General features: G+C 39.3%; 1 pseudogene; it reads right to left on the bottom strand.

Moving 5' to 3' along the window:
• Positions 1-4,072: 4,072 nt before the first annotated feature.
• LOC130456989 (dihydrofolate reductase-like) lies at positions 4,073-4,620 on the bottom strand (annotated as a pseudogene).
• Between the last annotated feature and the right edge of the window lie 12,377 nt (positions 4,621-16,997).

Genomic DNA, 16,997 nt, shown 5'->3' with positions numbered 1-16,997 from the left:
AAGAATGGCAAACCATGCCAGTATCTCTTCTAAGAAAACCCCAAAAAGGTTTTTTTAAAGATTGAAACAACTGAACAACAACAATGAATCCCTAGATAACTTCCACCTTGGGGGGTGGGGTTGGGCAAAGGCAGTGGCAAGCCCAAAACAATAGGTAGTGGGAAAATCAAAGTTGCTGCTGGTGGCAGCTGAGCTGGAGATCTCCAATTGCTCATGTACCTTGTGATGCCACCTTAGGACCTCACCTCACCCACGTGCTCCCTCTGGTGGTTAGATCAGAGATGTTAGGGATCACTTTCACCTGGAACGATTATGAAAAGCCTGGGTACCTGAACCACCCCGTGAACACACAGGTGAGGATGAGGTGTCCCTGGTTCCAGGCATCAGGAAATGACTGGGCAAAGACACCAAGGAAGTCATGGATTGTCAAGTAGCAGAAACAGCAAGTAGGACAGTTTAGCTGGACTGAAGAGCATGTGAAGAAGATTCATTCATGATAAGCCTGGAAAGATAGCCTGGAGCCAGCCTGTCAAGGGCTTTAATTTATATTCCTGCTGACATACAGTGGGTGTCAGGTATCCCCAGGGAAGGGGGGGCCCATGGGTGTATGTGCCAAGGATCTTTAGCTCTGCCAAGGCTAATGACAGCCTCATCACTTTCAGCCTCTCTGCCAGCTTTGACACCCTCAGCAACCTCAGAATCAATTCCTACACTATTGTACTTTGGGGTCTAGGACAGGAATGGCATTGGAGAAATTCTAAAAGATTTAAGAAGTATCAAACACAAAAAATATGAAAGTATGTAAATATCTCCTCCTAGAATTTTCATTTAAGGAGAGTGACCAGGTTAACCATTTCTTCCCTTCCCATCTGACTGTACTCCTCTGAATTTCTCCATCATGATGCACCCTCCATACTTGGTGTCTTTGTTCCTTTAACCCTGTTTTTCAGCTGACTTTTCTGTCTTGTTTTGACAAATTACATGTAATAAATTTCCATATGTTTTCCAAAGTTATATGTTCCAAATTGTCTCCCTTCTTCTCTTCCCTTCTCTCTCCCAGAGCTGGCAAGCAATTTGATCTGGGTTATATATGTATTAAGTAGATAGCTTTCTGAGGAGGAGAATCTTAATATTTAGACTTAGTTTCTTATTTCAGGTTAAAAAATCACCGGGTTTTCTTAATGGTCTCCACACAACAGTCTTCTCCAAGGTGATAGGCATGGTGGTCCGGAATCTTCCCAACTCATTTCCAGCTCCTCTCCCCTTCCTTTTAGCATGTTTAGAGCATTACCTTCTCTCTCCATTAGAGTCCCCCCACCTAACCCCCTTCCCCCCCCCAATGCTTCATTGTAGTGACAAGGCGACTGGGTTTTTGAAAACTATACTTTCAAAGGGCAAGTCCTGCAAGTTCTTATAAGGTGGAAAAGATATGAACACAGATCTATTGATATCTAGACTGGATTTAAGGGGTGGGGCATCACCAATTTGTTAGTCACCACTTCTGGAAGACTGTCTACTAAGTCGTTTGTTTTAATGTTAATGTGCTCCCCTTAACCTATTGATTATACCCATTCCAACAAAACTAAGATCCTCAAAGTGTTACTTTTTCATCCTTTGAGAATACTATTTCTACTGCCTCTTAAAGCCTCAATGCAAATGATGGAGGACCCTATGGGAGTCCCTAAGGTCCAGTATAGAAAGCAGCAGTGTCAGATAAAATACTAGACCTCACAGAACCATGTTGAGTTTTCTAAAGAAACTTAGGGCAAACCACATTCCTATAAGATCATGGGATTTAGAACTAAGAGGAGTCTTACATATATACTTTAATTCTTTCCCTTTATTTGACAGATGAACTCAGACACTGAGACTCAGAGTAATTTTCCAAAGTCACATATATGTAAGGAGCAGAATAAGAATTTGGAATCAATGCTTTTGATTACAATGCAGAACTCTCTCATGACTACTTCTTGACACTTTGCCTTCATGCCTCAGTTGCTAGAACTTTCCTCGGTGCCTGGGGGCTCATCTCCCTGGAATATACATCTTCCCCTGAAACCCTTTTACCCTGAGACATCCCTTTATTTTGCCAGCTCCCTTCTCCCACTGATAAGTTTCTTCTGGAGCTTCCATTTAGGGGAAGAATTCAAGTTGGTCAAATATAATTTTCCTCCCCACTCTGCTTCTGATTTTCTGGACTTTGCCAGCATATCCTCACTAAGGTAACTTCCTTGCTCTTCTCTCCCTATCCCTCTTTTGGGCTCCCCCATTAGAAAACAAGTTTTGTGAGGGCAGGGATTGTCTTTCATTTTGCTTGTATTTGTAGCCCCCACACTTAGTGCAATGCCTGGCATATACTATACCTACTGCTTTTCTGACATTACTTCCTATTGCTTAAAAATAAGCTGCATATTCAAATCTGATCTCAGACACTTACTAATTGTATGATCCCAGGCAAGTCACTTAACCCCCCATTGCTTAGCATTTATTGTTCATCTGCCTTGGAACCAATACCTAGTATTGATTCTAAGATGGAAGGTAAGGGTTTTAAAAAAATAAGCTGTAAAAGATGATGCTAGAGTAAGCAGAATGTGAACCAGGTAAGTGCCAGTGAGATGCTAAATCCCTTAACTAGATTTGTTCTGGAACTGTTGGTATCTACTTGATAAGATGTGAATTTTCTTTGCTTCTGGAGACTCCTTAGTTGTAAAGGTTAAAATAAAAAGGTTGGACTAAAAATATGAGTGTGGTCAATAAAATTATGTTACTCAAGTCAGAATGACTTTTTAATGGTAGTTTATTTGCAAAAAGAGAAAGAGTGAAAGTAAGGAAATAAAAGAGAGAGTAGATAATTACTCAGGCAGATGGGAACCAGGCAAGGCTTGAGGGCCCCAGCAAAGGAGGCCCAAAGTTAAATTAAACAAGGGTTTTAGCCACAAGGCCTTCTCCAAGAGGAGGGGCCTCTCCCAAGGCTAATACCTCCAGAAAGTCAGGAAAGGGAGTCAGCCTTTTTCACTCACCCACATGGTAGTTCTAAGGGAAAATTGAAGAGCAGTTTGAGGTCCCCAAGCCAGAGCTCATTCAAAGCCGAGTTCCAAGGTGAAAGAGCTGGTCACAGGAAGTTCTTGCCACTTTTAAAGACCTTCCTTTCATCACTTCCTGTGCCTTCCTTACACTTCACCTGGACCAGTTGTAGCTATGGCTTTGCTTAGGATTGCTCAGAGGGCAGTCAGTTGATTCTGATTCATCACTCACTATAGCACATGTGGGTTACAGACCTCCCCATATTTAAGGATAAGTGGGGTATATACACACTTCTGGTGATTAAATCTAAAAATGGGCAGGGGAGAGTTAATCTCATCTTCACATAGCCCATTGATTGAACTATAATTTTAGGGCCCCTGGGCTATACTCTTCAACTTAACCTTTAAGATGAAGATTTATGAAACTGAGAGAATGATAACTGAGACAGACAGAAGGAACTCAGTTTGACACACAAAGGCTCTAGTTCTCTGGGGGAAAGCTGGTGAAGTCACATGCATGCCCTCCAGAGAACCATGGGTATCAGGGAACCATGTGACCTCAGAAAAGGAAAATCATACAGAGGAAAATCTCAGACATGGCAATAGGTGGAGAAGAGCTACAAGAAAGAAGCATAGAAAAGAAAAGTGTTGTACAGCTAAGAATAACACAGGTCATTTGGGGGGGGGTGCTTAATAAGTGTTTATTCATTGATAAATTAAAAAGTAAGAATAACATCATATATCTTTTCCTTTTTAAAAAACCCTTTCCTTCCCTCTTAGAATAAATACTGTGTAGTGGTTCCAAGGCAGAAATGCAATAAGATTAGGCAATGTGGGTTAAGTGATTTACCCAGGGTCACACAGCTAGAAAGTGTCTGAGACCACATTTGAACTCAGGACCTCCTGTCTTTAAGCCTGGCTCTCAATCTACTGAGCCACCTTGCTGGCCCATCATAATATTTCTAATAATAGTTTTTATACTACCATGATACAAACTTAATTTTTGGTGGAAAAATTAGTTGGAATAAATAGTTTTCAAACCTTTCGTATTAATTGTGTTTTTCATATACTTCAATCTTATACTGAATGCCTTTTACTTCCTGGACATCAATAAGAACACTTGGACATTCTCAGAGAAGTTTATATTTCTTTAGGTCAACTTCTGAGGAAAGTGTGTCCCATTCAAATTCTTGTAAAATTCTTGCTGCAAACTGATGATCAGGTTTCTTCAATTACTTCTTTATGAACAGAGCTGCCTAAAACTACCCAAATCATGTCCCATCTTACTTGCTAGTTCTGGAAATTGAAAAGGTTTACTGCATTGTCCGTGATGCTGGCAAGATAAAAAGCTCCATGAGGAAGTTCCTTTAGTTCTCTACTAAGAACTTCTGTCTTTTAGAGGTTGATTCTTCTCAGGAATGGAGAACTAGTTCTTCTCCCATATCACCAGATTTTGTTTTTCTTCTACTCAGGGAGTTGGAGTCATTTTCTCCTAATACTTGAATTCATTCCTGAGCAGGCAGCAGGGCAAATCTCCATCTTTCCTGATGCCCATGTTCTGGGACCCAGTGACAATACAGTTGATCAAACAGACCATGCCTTTAAGCAACCAGCTTATAGATGGCCAACATTGGAGCAGCTCCTTCCTGGGTATTCTGAGAACACCATGGGTCCTTTTGAAGGGAATCCTGCACAACTGGGCAACATCTTAAGGAAACTCAGGTCCAAGGCTGACTACAGAGCTGGACCTGGATCAGGAAGATGAGTTTAAATTCAGCCTCAGATACTTATTAGATGTATGCGAGGTGGCACAATGGATAGAGAGGTTATACACAGAGAGAATGGATGAACTCATGTCCTTGGGAGGACTGGAAGGAAGCTTAACCATCTTTTCAACATCTCCAGGGATCCAACTGGGCCCACAGAGAGCAGAAATAGCCAGGAAGCAAGGGCATTCTTGGACTTCATGGATTTGGTGTCTAAGAAGAACTGGGTTTGAATCCTGCCTTAGATTATCATTACTACTAGCTGTATGATCCTGGACAAGTCACTTAACTTCTTCAGTTTCCTCATCTATAAAATGGAGATTATAATAGCACTTTCCTCAGAGTTGTGTAAACCTTAAAATTTCTTAGACTTATAAATGTTGGAAATTTCACCATTGGGAAATTTCATACTTGGAAAATTTCTTACTGATAGTGTATTGGAATGTGAACCCCATTGGCATGGGAGGTTCCTTCTCCTCCCTTCTTAAGATTACTTTAGGACAGAACCCTTTTGCTGAACAATGGAAAGGGCTTTGACCTATGCTTAAGCACAGAACAGGAATTTCTTTGAGACATGATTGATTTTAGAATTGATACAATAGAGATACTTGGAATGACAGAATCAGGTCTTGGAAAATACAATTTCCACCCCACTCAGTCCTAACAGGATTTAGGAAGGGCTGCAGCATAGATCAAAATTTAATTATTTGAGAATATGACCTCCAACAGACATGTGCAAAGCCACAGACCTCTGGGCGGTCCTGGGTTAAGCTAGAGCCACCATTGGCACAGGGAAATTGATGGACAGTGATTGGTAGATGTGAGAACTGAGGGGAGGGAACTTGGATGGTTTCCTTAAAGATAGAGGGGTCTGAGGACTGAGGGGGTGGTTGGAGAGTTTTGGCTCTGAGTGATTGGAGAGGTGCTCTGAGAAGCTTGCTCTGAAGGAAGCTGAAGGTGGGGGCCTCTGAGACTGTTTCTCCATTTTGGTCACATGAGTAATAGGGACTGATCTCTTTTCTTTGCCCCAGCTATCTTGGGCCCTTTGGCCCAGCCTAAACAGAAGGGGTATTTAAGCCCTATTCCCTTCTCTCCCCTTTCTCTCTCCCTCTCTCTCTCTCTCTCTAATTCCTTTCTTCCTCCTGTCTGTAATTAAACTCTATAAAAGGTTGACGGCTGACTTGAGTTTTCATTTAGGAATTACATAGCTGAATTCCTTGGCGATCTTAAATTAATATATATCAGTCTTTTAAAAGTGATTTCCTTGAACTTCCGGTTAAGATGGCGGCTTAGAGAAAGCTAAAGCTCAGATCTCCGGAAAACCCTTCCCGACCGATCTCAAACTATAAGCTCCTAAGGCGCCGAAATTCAAAACGATCAACAGCACAGACCCTGGGAACCCTCCTCCTGGACCTGGACCCGGTTCAAAAGGTACAGCTCCCCTTAAAAGCCAGAACCCGAGATCACTCGGACCTCAGGGGTAGGAGCGCAGAGTCCAAGGCTCCGGGAAGCCGCAGCCCGGCCGGGCTCAGAGAGCAGAACCCTCAGGGCCTTCTACAGTCCCGGTGAAAGTTACTGCCTGGGGCTTCCGCTGCAGAGAGCTGGTCAAAACAACAGCAACCCTCAGGGCGGGCAAGACAGCCTCACGGGCTGGATCCTGCTATCCAAGTCTCAGTGAAAGTCCTTGCCCTCAGAGCTTGGGCTAGCTGCAGCCCATCCCCCCGCAGGCTGACGAAACAGCCTCACGGCCAGCGATTCTAAAGGCAACTTCCGGAAAGCGAGCTGGGGGGAGAGTGTGGCCTCGTGGTCCGACCCTTCCATTCCAGTTCCAGTGAGGCATATTCAGTTTAACCCAGGGAAAGCTCATAGAACCATCTGCCCAGGACTGCCTCTGAACACCAGACAGAGACAAGAAAAACTAATCCTCCACATTCAGAAATGGCAAACTCCACAGAACCACAGAAGCCCCAAAATACCAAGAAAAATAAGAAGAAAGGGGCGACTTTGGACACATTCTATGGAGCCAAAATACAAAATACAGAGCAGACAGAAGATAATATAAAAGAAAATGCTCCAAAACCTTCCAAAGGAAATGGAAACTCTCCACAAACCTATGAAGAATTTGAATCAGAAATGACCAAAAAGATGGAAGCCTTCTGGGAGGAAAAGTTGGAAATAATGCAAAAGAAATTCACGCATCTACAAAACCAGTTTGACCAAACTGTAAAAGAAAACCAGGCTTTAAAGGCCAGAATCAGGCAGCTGGAAGACAACGATCGTGTAAAAGAGCAAGAATCAATAAAGCAAAGCCAAAATACCAAGAAATTAGAAGAGAACATAAAATATCTCACCGACAAGGTGATAGATCTGGAAAATAGGGGGAGAAGGGATAATTTAAGAATAATTGGACTCCCAGAAAAGCCAGAAATAAACACCAAACTGGACATGGTGATACAAGATATAATCAAAGAAAATTGCCCAGAGATTCTAGAACAAGGGGGCAATACAGCCACTGACAGAGCTCACAGAACACCTTCTACACTAAACCCCCAAAAGACAACTCCCAGGAATGTAATTGCCAAATTCCAAAGCTATCAAACAAAAGAAAAAATCCTACAGGAAGCCAGAAAAAGACAATTTAGATATAAAGGAATGCCAATCAGGGTCACCCAAGACCTTGCAAGTTCTACTCTGAATGATCGTAAGGCATGGAACATGATCTTCAGAAAGGCAAGAGAGCTGGGTCTCCAACCAAGAATCAGCTACCCAGCAAAACTGACTATATACTTCCAAGGGAAAGTATGGGCATTCAACAAAATAGAAGACTTCCAACTTTTTGCAAAGAAAAGACCAGAGCTCTGTGGAAAGTTTGATACCGAAAATCAAAGAGCAAGGAATACCTGAAAAGGTAAATATTAAGGAAAGGGGAAAATGTTATCTTCTTCTTTTACTCAAACTCTCTTCTATAAGGACTACATTTATATCAACCTATGTATACTAACATGTGGGGAAAATGTAATGTATAAATAGGGGGTAAAGAAAGACCAAATAGAATAATCATTCTCACACAAAGATTCACATGGGAAGGGGAGGGGAAGAAAACTCCTATAAGAAGGAGAGGAAGAGAGGGGGGGGGTTACTTAAACCTCAATCTCAGGGAAATCAGCTCTGAGAGGGAAAAACATCCAGATCCATTGGGATCTTGAATTCTATCTTACCCAACAAGGGTAAGGAGAAGGGAAAACCAAGGGGGGGAGGGGGAGAGGGAGAACAAAAAGGGAGGGAAAGAGAGGGGGGAGGGGGAGGGAACAAAAAGGGAGGGACTAAAAAGGGAAACATCAAGGGAGGGGACAAGGGGGACTGTTTCAAAGTAAATCACTGGACTAAAAGGTAGAGCCGAAGAAGAAAAGGTTAGAATTAGGGAAGGCAATCAAAATGCCAGGGAGTCCACAAATGACAATCATAACTTTGAACGTGAATGGGATGAACTCACCCATAAAACGTAGACGAATAGCAGAATGGATTAGAATCCAAAACCCTACCATATGTTGTCTTCAAGAAACACACATGAGGCGGGTTGACACCCACAAGGTCAGAATTAAAGGATGGAGTAAGACCTTCTGGCCTTCAACTGATAGAAAGAAGGCAGGAGTGGTAATCATGATATCTGATAAAGCCAATGCAAAAATAGACCTGATCAAAAGGGATAGGGAAGGTAATTATATTTTGTTAAAAGGGACTATAGACAATGAGGAAATATCATTAATCAATATGTATGCACCAAATAATATAGCACCCAAATTTCTAATGGAGAAACTAGGAGAATTGAAGGAAGAAATAGACAATAAAACCATACTAGTGGGAGACTTAAACCAACCATTATCAAATTTAGATAAATCAAATCAAAAAATAAATAAGAAAGAGGTAAAAGAAGTGAATGAAATCTTAGAAAAATTAGAATTAATAGACATATGGAGAAAAATAAATAGGGATAAAAAGGAATACACCTTCTTCTCAGCACCACATGGCACATTCACAAAAATTGACCATACATTAGGTCACAGAAACATAGCACACAAATGCAGAAAAGCAGAAATAATGAATGCAGCCTTCTCAGATCACAAGGCAATAAAAATAATGATTAGTAATGGTACATGGAAAACCAAATCTAAAACCAATTGGAAATTAAACAATATGATACTCCAAAACCGTTTAGTTAAAGAAGAAATCATAGAAACAATTAATAATTTCATCAAGGAAAATGACAATGGCGAAACATCCTTTCAAACCTTTTGGGATGCAGCCAAAGCGGTAATCAGAGGTAAATTCATATCCCTGAATGCTTATATTAACAAACAAAGGAGAGCAGAGATCAATCAATTGGAAATGCAAATGAAAAAACTGGAAAGGGATCAAATTAAAAACCCCCAGCAGAAAACCAAATTAGAAATCCTAAAAATTAAGGGAGAAATTAATAAAATCGAAAGTGATAGAACTATTGATTTAATAAATGAGACAAGAAGCTGGTACTTTGAAAAAACAAACAAAATAGACAAGGTACTGGTCAATCTAGTTAAAAAAAGGAAGGAAGAAAAGCAAATTCACAGCATTAAAGATGAAAAGGGGGACAGCACCTCCAATGAGGAGGAAATTAAGGCAATCATTAGAAATTACTTTGCCCAATTATATGGCAATAAATACACCAATTTAGGAGAAATGGATGAATATATACAAAAATACAAACTGCCTAGACTAACAGAAGAGGAAATAGAATTCCTAAATAATCCCATATCAGAAATTGAAATCCAACAAGCCATCAAAGAACTTCCTAAGAAAAAGTCCCCAGGGCCTGATGGATTCACCTGTGAATTCTATCAAACATTCAGAGAACAGTTAATCCCAATACTATACAAACTATTTGACATAATAAGCAAAGAGGGAGTTCTACCAAACTCCTTTTACGACACAAACATGGTACTGATTCCAAAACCAGGCAGGTCAAAAACAGAGAAAGAAAACTATAGGCCAATCTCCCTAATGAATATAGATGCAAAAATCTTAAATAGGATACTAGCAAAAAGACTCCAGCAAGTGATCAGAAGGATCATTCACCATGATCAAGTAGGATTCATACCAGGGATGCAGGGCTGGTTCAACATTAGGAAAACCATCCACATAATTGACCACATCAACAAGCAAACTAGCAAGAATCACATGATTATTTCAATAGATGCAGAAAAAGCCTTTGATAAAATACAACACCCATTCCTATTAAAAACACTAGAAAGCATAGGAATAGAAGGGTCATTCCTAAAAATAATAAACAGTATATATCTAAAACCAACAGCTAATATCATCTGCAATGGGGATAAACTAGATGCATTCCCAATAAGATCAGGAGTGAAACAAGGATGCCCATTATCACCTCTACTATTTGACATTGTACTAGAAACACTAGCAGTAGCAATTAGAGAAGATAAAGGAATTGAAGGCATCAAAATAGGCAAGGAGGAGACCAAGTTATCACTCTTTGCGGATGATATGATGATTTACTTAAAGAATCCTAGAGATTCAACCAAAAAGCTAATTGAAATAATCAACAACTTTAGCAAAGTTGCAGGATACAAAATAAACCCACATAAATCATCAGCTTTTCTATATATCTCCAACACAGCTCAGCAGCAAGAACTAGAAAGAGAAATCCCATTCAAAATCACCTTAGACAAAATAAAATACCTAGGAATCTACCTCCCAAGACAAACACAGGAACTATATGAACACAACTACAAAACACTCGCCACACAACTAAAACTAGACTTGAACAAATGGAAAAACATTAACTGCTCATGGATAGGACGAGCCAATATAATAAAAATGACCATCCTACCCAAACTTATTTATCTATTTAGTGCCATACCCATTGAACTACCAAAATACTTCTTCACTGATTTAGAAAAAACCATAACAAAGTTCATTTGGAAGAACAAAAGATCAAGGATATCCAGGGAAATAATGAAAAAAAACACATATGATGGGGGCCTTGCAGTCCCTGACCTAAAACTATATTACAAAGCAGCAGTCATCAAAACAATTTGGTACTGGCTAAGAAACAGAAAGGAAGATCAGTGGAATAGACTGGGGGAAAGCGACCTCAGCAAGACAGTATACGATAAACCCAAAGATCCCAGCTTTTGGGACAAAAATCCACTATTCGATAAAAACTGCTGGGAAAATTGGAAGACAGTGTGGGAGAGACTAGGAATAGATCAACACCTCACACCCTACACCAAGATAAATTCAAAATGGGTGAGTGACTTAAACATAAAGAAGGAAACCATAAGTAAATTGGGTAAACACAGAATAGTATACATGTCAGACCTTTGGGAGGGGAAAGGCTTTAAAACCAAGCAAGATATAGAAAGAATCACAAAATGTAAAATAAATAATTTTGACTACATCAAACTAAAAAGCTTTTGTACAAACAAAACCAATATAACTAAAATCAGAAGGGAAACAACAAATTGGGAAAAAATCTTCATAGAAACCTCTGATAAAGGTTTAATTACTCATATTTATAAAGAACTAAATCAATTGTACAAAAAATCAAGCCATTCTCCAATTGATAAATGGGCAAGGGAAATGGATAGGCAGTTCTCAGATAAAGAAATCAAAACTATTAACAAGCACATGAAGAAGTGTTCTACATCTCTTATAATCAGAGAGATGCAAATCAAAACAACTCTGAAGTATCACCTCACACCTAGCAGATTGGCTAACATAACAACAAAGGAAAGTAATGAATGCTGGAGGGGATGTGGCAAAATAGGGACATTAATTCATTGCTGGTGGAGCTGTGAACTGATCCAACCATTCTGGAGGGCAATTTGGAACTATGCCCAAAGGGTGCTAAAAGAATATCTACCCTTTGACCCAGCCATAGCACTGCTGGGTCTGTACCCCAAAGAGATAATGGACACAAAGACTTGTACAAAAATATTCATAGCTGCGCTCTTTGTGGTGGCCCAAAACTGGAAAACGAGGGGATGCCCATCAATTGGGGAATGGCTGAACAAACTGTGGTATATGTTGGTGATGGAGTACTATTGTGCTAAAAGGAATAATAAAGTGGAGAAGTTCCATGGAGACTGGAACAACCTCCAGGAAGTGATGCAGAGCGAGAGGAGCAGAACCAGGAGAACATTGTACACAGAGACAAACACACTGTGGTATCATCGAACGTAATGGACTTCTCCATTGGTGGTGGTGTAATGTCCCTGAACAACTTGCAGGGACCCAGGAGAAAAAAAACACCATTCATAAGCAAAGGATAAACTATGGGAGTGGAAACACGGAGAAAAAGCAACTGCCTGAATACAGAGGTTGAGGGGACATGACAGAGGAGAGACTCTAAATGAACACTCTAATGCAAATACTATCAACAAAGCAATGGGTTCAAATCAAGAAAACATCTAATGCCCAGTGGACTTACGCGTCGGCTATGGGGGGTGGGGGGGGGGAGGAAAAGAAAATGATCTATGTCTTTAACGAATAATGCTTGGAAATGATCAAATAAAATATATTTAAAAAAAAAAGTGATTTCCTTGTCACAGTTGTGAACAAAATAATGTATGTAAAGTACTTTGGAAATCGATGTGCTAGCTTATTATTACTATTGTCATCTTCTAATATTATCAGCAAACCTATTAGTCAATCGCTTAGCTTCTCTGAGCCTCTGTTTCCTCATATGTAAAATGAGAGGCTTGAATTATATGGCCCCTAAAGTTCCTTCTAACTGTCATCTATGATCCCATGTGTTATATGGGCTTGGAAGCAAGTTAGCTTTCCTTTCCTTTTATCTTTTCTTGTTCATTTCTTTCCTTTAAAAGGGAATAATTATCTGTCATTGATATTCAAAGCCTTTTCATTTCCTGAATGTCATGAGGACAACAATATTATGAAGATAATTTACCAGCAGATTTATTTTCACACATCATGATTCCTCTCTAATTAAAAAAAATATCTAGAGAGTAAGTCATCTTTCCTAAAGTGGTTCTGATGTGTGTGTCTATGTGCATCTGTGTTTCATAGCTCCCTCTAGAAATAGACCAGCTGAACCTGGTTCAGAAATTGAAGTCAAATCTTTAAAAAATCTATTGTTTTGTATTTCACAGCTGGTTCAGGGCTTAGGATAGGAAGGAAATAGCCATCTGTATCAATAACTACATTATTGTTCTCATAGGGAGCTCAAAATAATGAGGTCCTATCTCTCAAGACAGGGCTTGTGAGAAAGAAAAGAGGAAAAGTGTAGGATTTCTTTCTTTCTGTCTTTTTTCTCTTTCCCTTCCTTCCTTCCTTCCTTCCTTCCTTCCTTCCTTCCTTCCTTCCTTCCTTCCTTCCTTCCTTCCTTCCTTCCTTCCTTCCTTCCTTCCTTCCTTCCTTCCTTCCTTCCTTCCTTCCTTCCTTCCTTCCTTCCTTCCTTCCTTCCTTCCTTCCTTCCTTCCTTCCTTCCTCCCTCTCTCCCCCCCTCCCTCCCTCCCTCCCTCCCTTCCTTCCTTCCTTCCTTCCTTCCTTCCTTCCTTCCTTCCTTCCTTCCTTCCTTCCTTCCTTCCTTCCTTCCTTCCTTCCTTCCTTCCTTCCTTCCTTCCTCCCTCCCTCCCTCCCTCCCTCCCTCCCTCTCTCTCTCTCTTTCTTTCTTTCTTTCTTTCTTTCTTTCTTTCTTTCTTTCTTTCTTTCTTTCTTTCTTTCTTTCTTTCTTTCTTTCTTTCTTTCTTTCTTTCTTTCTTTCTTTCTTTCTTTCTTTCTTTCTTTCTTTCTTTCTTTCTTTCTTTCTTTCTTTCTTTCTTTCTTTCTTTCTTTCTTTCTTTCTTTCTTTCTTTCTTTCTTTCTTTCTTCCTCCTTAAGATAACTATATTATTTCTTTTTATTCAAATGTATTTTATTTTACCAATTACATGTAATAATAATTTTCAACATATTATTCCCCAAATTATAAGATCCAAACCATCTCCCTCTTTCCCTTCTCTCTCTCCACTCAGAGATGCTAGGCAATTTTGATCTGTGTCATACATGTATCATCATACAAAACACAATTCCTTATTGGTCCTTGTTATCAGAATACACTCATACAAAATCAAAATCCCTAAATATAATGTAAGATTTCTTTAGAGAGGAATAGTACTGACTTTGAAAGGAATTTTGACATGAGTAAAGATTGGATTGGAGAGTTCCCAATCTACTTTTTAAAGGATCTACTTTTGAGATCCTTTACTTCTCCCCAACCTCTCAGTATTCTCATGATTTCTCTCCCCACTACCATCAGTTCTCAAGAAAGACTATGATAAATCATTCTCATTAAAAGGAAGTTGATACAGTTTAATGTGCTAGTCCTCCCAATTATTTTCATTTTAATCCTGGAAAAGAAGCATTTAGCCAAAGGAATAAAATAACAGTAGCTCACATTTCTATAACATGTAAGGCCACTCTAGGAGATGCCTATGAGTTAAGTAGTACAAGAAATAGCCAAATACATATTGGAGATACTAATTCTTTTTTAAAGTTCATTTAATTCATTAATTAATTTAGAAGATTTTCTCATGGTTATATGATTCATGTTCTTTCCCTCCCCTCTTCCCACCCCCCTCCTGTAGCCAATGAGCAATTCCACTGGGTTTTATATGAGTCATTGATTAAGACCTATTTCCATATTATTAACATTTGCACTAGGGTGATTGTTTAGAGTCTACATCTCCAATAATATCCCCATCGACCCATGTGATCAAAGAAATGTTTTTCTTCTGTGTTTCTACTCCCACGGTTATTTCTCTGGATGTGGATAGTGTTTTTTCTCACAAGTCCCTCAGAATTGTCCTGGATTATTGCATTGCTGCTAGTAAAAAAGTCCATTACATTCAATTGTGCCAGTGTATCAGTCTCTGTGTATAAGGTTCTTCTGGTTCTGCTCCTTTCACTCTGCATTAATTCCTGGAGGTTGTTCCAGTTCACATAGAATTCCTCCAGTTCATTATTCTTTTGAGCACAATAGTATTCCATCACCAATAGATACCACAATTTGTTCAGTCATTCCCCAATTGAAGGACATCCCCTCATTTTCCAGTTTGTGTTCGATAGATTGGAGTGGAGAGAGACTGGAGCAGGAAAAATAATTAGGAGACTTCAATAGTTTAGGTGAGCGGTGTCAATATGGAAAAACACAGAACCACTCAAGTAATTACAAGGAACAAGTTTTTTTTTTTTAATTGGGAATTTTTTTATTTAATTAGTTAATTTAGAATATTTTTCCATGGTTACAAGATTCATGTTCTTTCCTTCCCCTCCCCTAACCCCCTCCCATAGCTTATAAGTCCCTCAGAATTGTCTTGTTGCATTGCTGCGAGTAGAGAAGTCCATTACATTCGATTGTGCCACAGTGTATCTGTCTCTGTGTATAATGTTCTCCTGGTTCTGCTCCTTTCACTCTGCATCAGTTCCTGGAGATCGTTCCAGTTCACATGGGATTTCTCCAGTTCATTATGCCTTTTAGCACAATAGTATTCCATGGAGATACTAATTCTAATTGTGGAACCTTAGGCATCAGTGAATAGGAAGAGGATGTGTTTAAGGATGGTGGAGGAAGGCATGGTTCTCTCCGTGTTTATTGAAATCACAGCCTATAATCTGCAGGGACAACTAGGTGGAAAGGGTGATAGAATACTAGCCTTGGAGTCAGGAGACTCATCTTCCCGAGTTCAAAACAAGCCTTGGACACTAAAACTTCATGATCCTGTGCAAGTCCCTTAACCCTGTTTGCCTCAATTTCCTCTTCTGCCAAATAGATGCAGAAGGAAAGGGCAAACTACTTCAGTATCTTTGCCAAGAAATGCCCAAATGGTGACAAAAAGAGTCTGAAACAACTGACCACCAACAACAAATTTGCAGCCTATGTTGCTGATAAAAGATTATGGGAAAGGGGAGCAGAAATAACATTAGTTGGTTCAATCATTAGTAAACATCATGGAAACTGTGTACTCTACTGGATTTCAAGGAGATAAGAATGAAATGGCCAATTGTTCTATGGAGGATGCAGAGAAGTAAAATGAGTTGAATTAATTCCCCAAAGACCATTTACATTTTCAAGACACAGAAAAAAAATTGGAGAGAGAGAGAGATAGAGACACACAGATAGTCAGAGAAAGAGAAAGAGAGACAGCGATATACAGAGATAGTTATGTGAGCAAAAATGGAGACAGGAGAATGCAGGAGATAAGTGAATGATCCAATTAAGCTGGAAAATAGATGAAAGAAGTAAAGGACAATTAATCTGGAAAATTAGTGTGGTACCAAATTATATAGTGCTATGAATACCAAGCTAAATTGTAAAAACTTTATTCATCAAGTACAAAATGCTTATGAGTCAAGGAACAGCATGACTAGATAAGGGAACATAGATTTAAAGATTAAAGGTCTTTTATCAAGAATGTACTGGTAAATATTTAAAAATAGCTCTCTAGGAGAAAAAGATGTACAGGACACACTTTTAAGTTCCACTTGCATCATTAACATTTTCTCTATTACTTTCTTACATTTAGATAATAAATAAAAAGAATATAGCAAGTAAAAAAAAAGAAAAAAAAGAATGAAATGGCAAATGGAGTTCCTTTTTTCCAGGAGTTTTTAATCAGAAAAGTTTGCCTCATACTCCAAGTTACTTCTCACTTTTTCTACCAGTTAAAATTCTGATACCTAAGCAGGCAGGCCAGAAATCTGTTAAGAAGAATTCAAAAATTTAGGATTTAGAGTGTCAGAGCAGGAAGAGACTTTGGATTAGCATATTTGACTTTCTCCTTTGCAATGAAGAAATTGATACCAGTTCAGATCTTGGTGGTTCCTTTCCCAGCCCTCTTGAACACTATTCTTTTTTTGACAGCACCAGAACTTATTGAGCTGACCTAGTCCCCAGAAAGGTCGACAGAGGATTCACTTCACCACATTTGCCAGAGGTGAGATGGGAAACTTCTAGTTGTGAGTTATCTTTACAATCTGATCCCAATATTGCCAGAAATGGTGATTCAGTCTTAAGTAAAGGTGAGACTGATTTTTGCTGAATAGAGGGTGGTAGAAGAAAGAATGAAAACATTAAGTAGAGGATAATTACACCAAAAATTTCATCTGTATAAACTCTGTATAACTTGGAATGGCTTCTCTCAATTCT

The sequence above is a fragment of the Monodelphis domestica genome, chromosome 2 (genome assembly GCF_027887165.1).
Source record: "Monodelphis domestica isolate mMonDom1 chromosome 2, mMonDom1.pri, whole genome shotgun sequence".
In the NCBI taxonomy this organism is placed as follows: domain Eukaryota; kingdom Metazoa; phylum Chordata; class Mammalia; order Didelphimorphia; family Didelphidae; genus Monodelphis; species Monodelphis domestica.
Note: the sequence above shows the minus strand (reverse complement) of the source record. Positions and strands in the feature narration are given on the sequence as shown.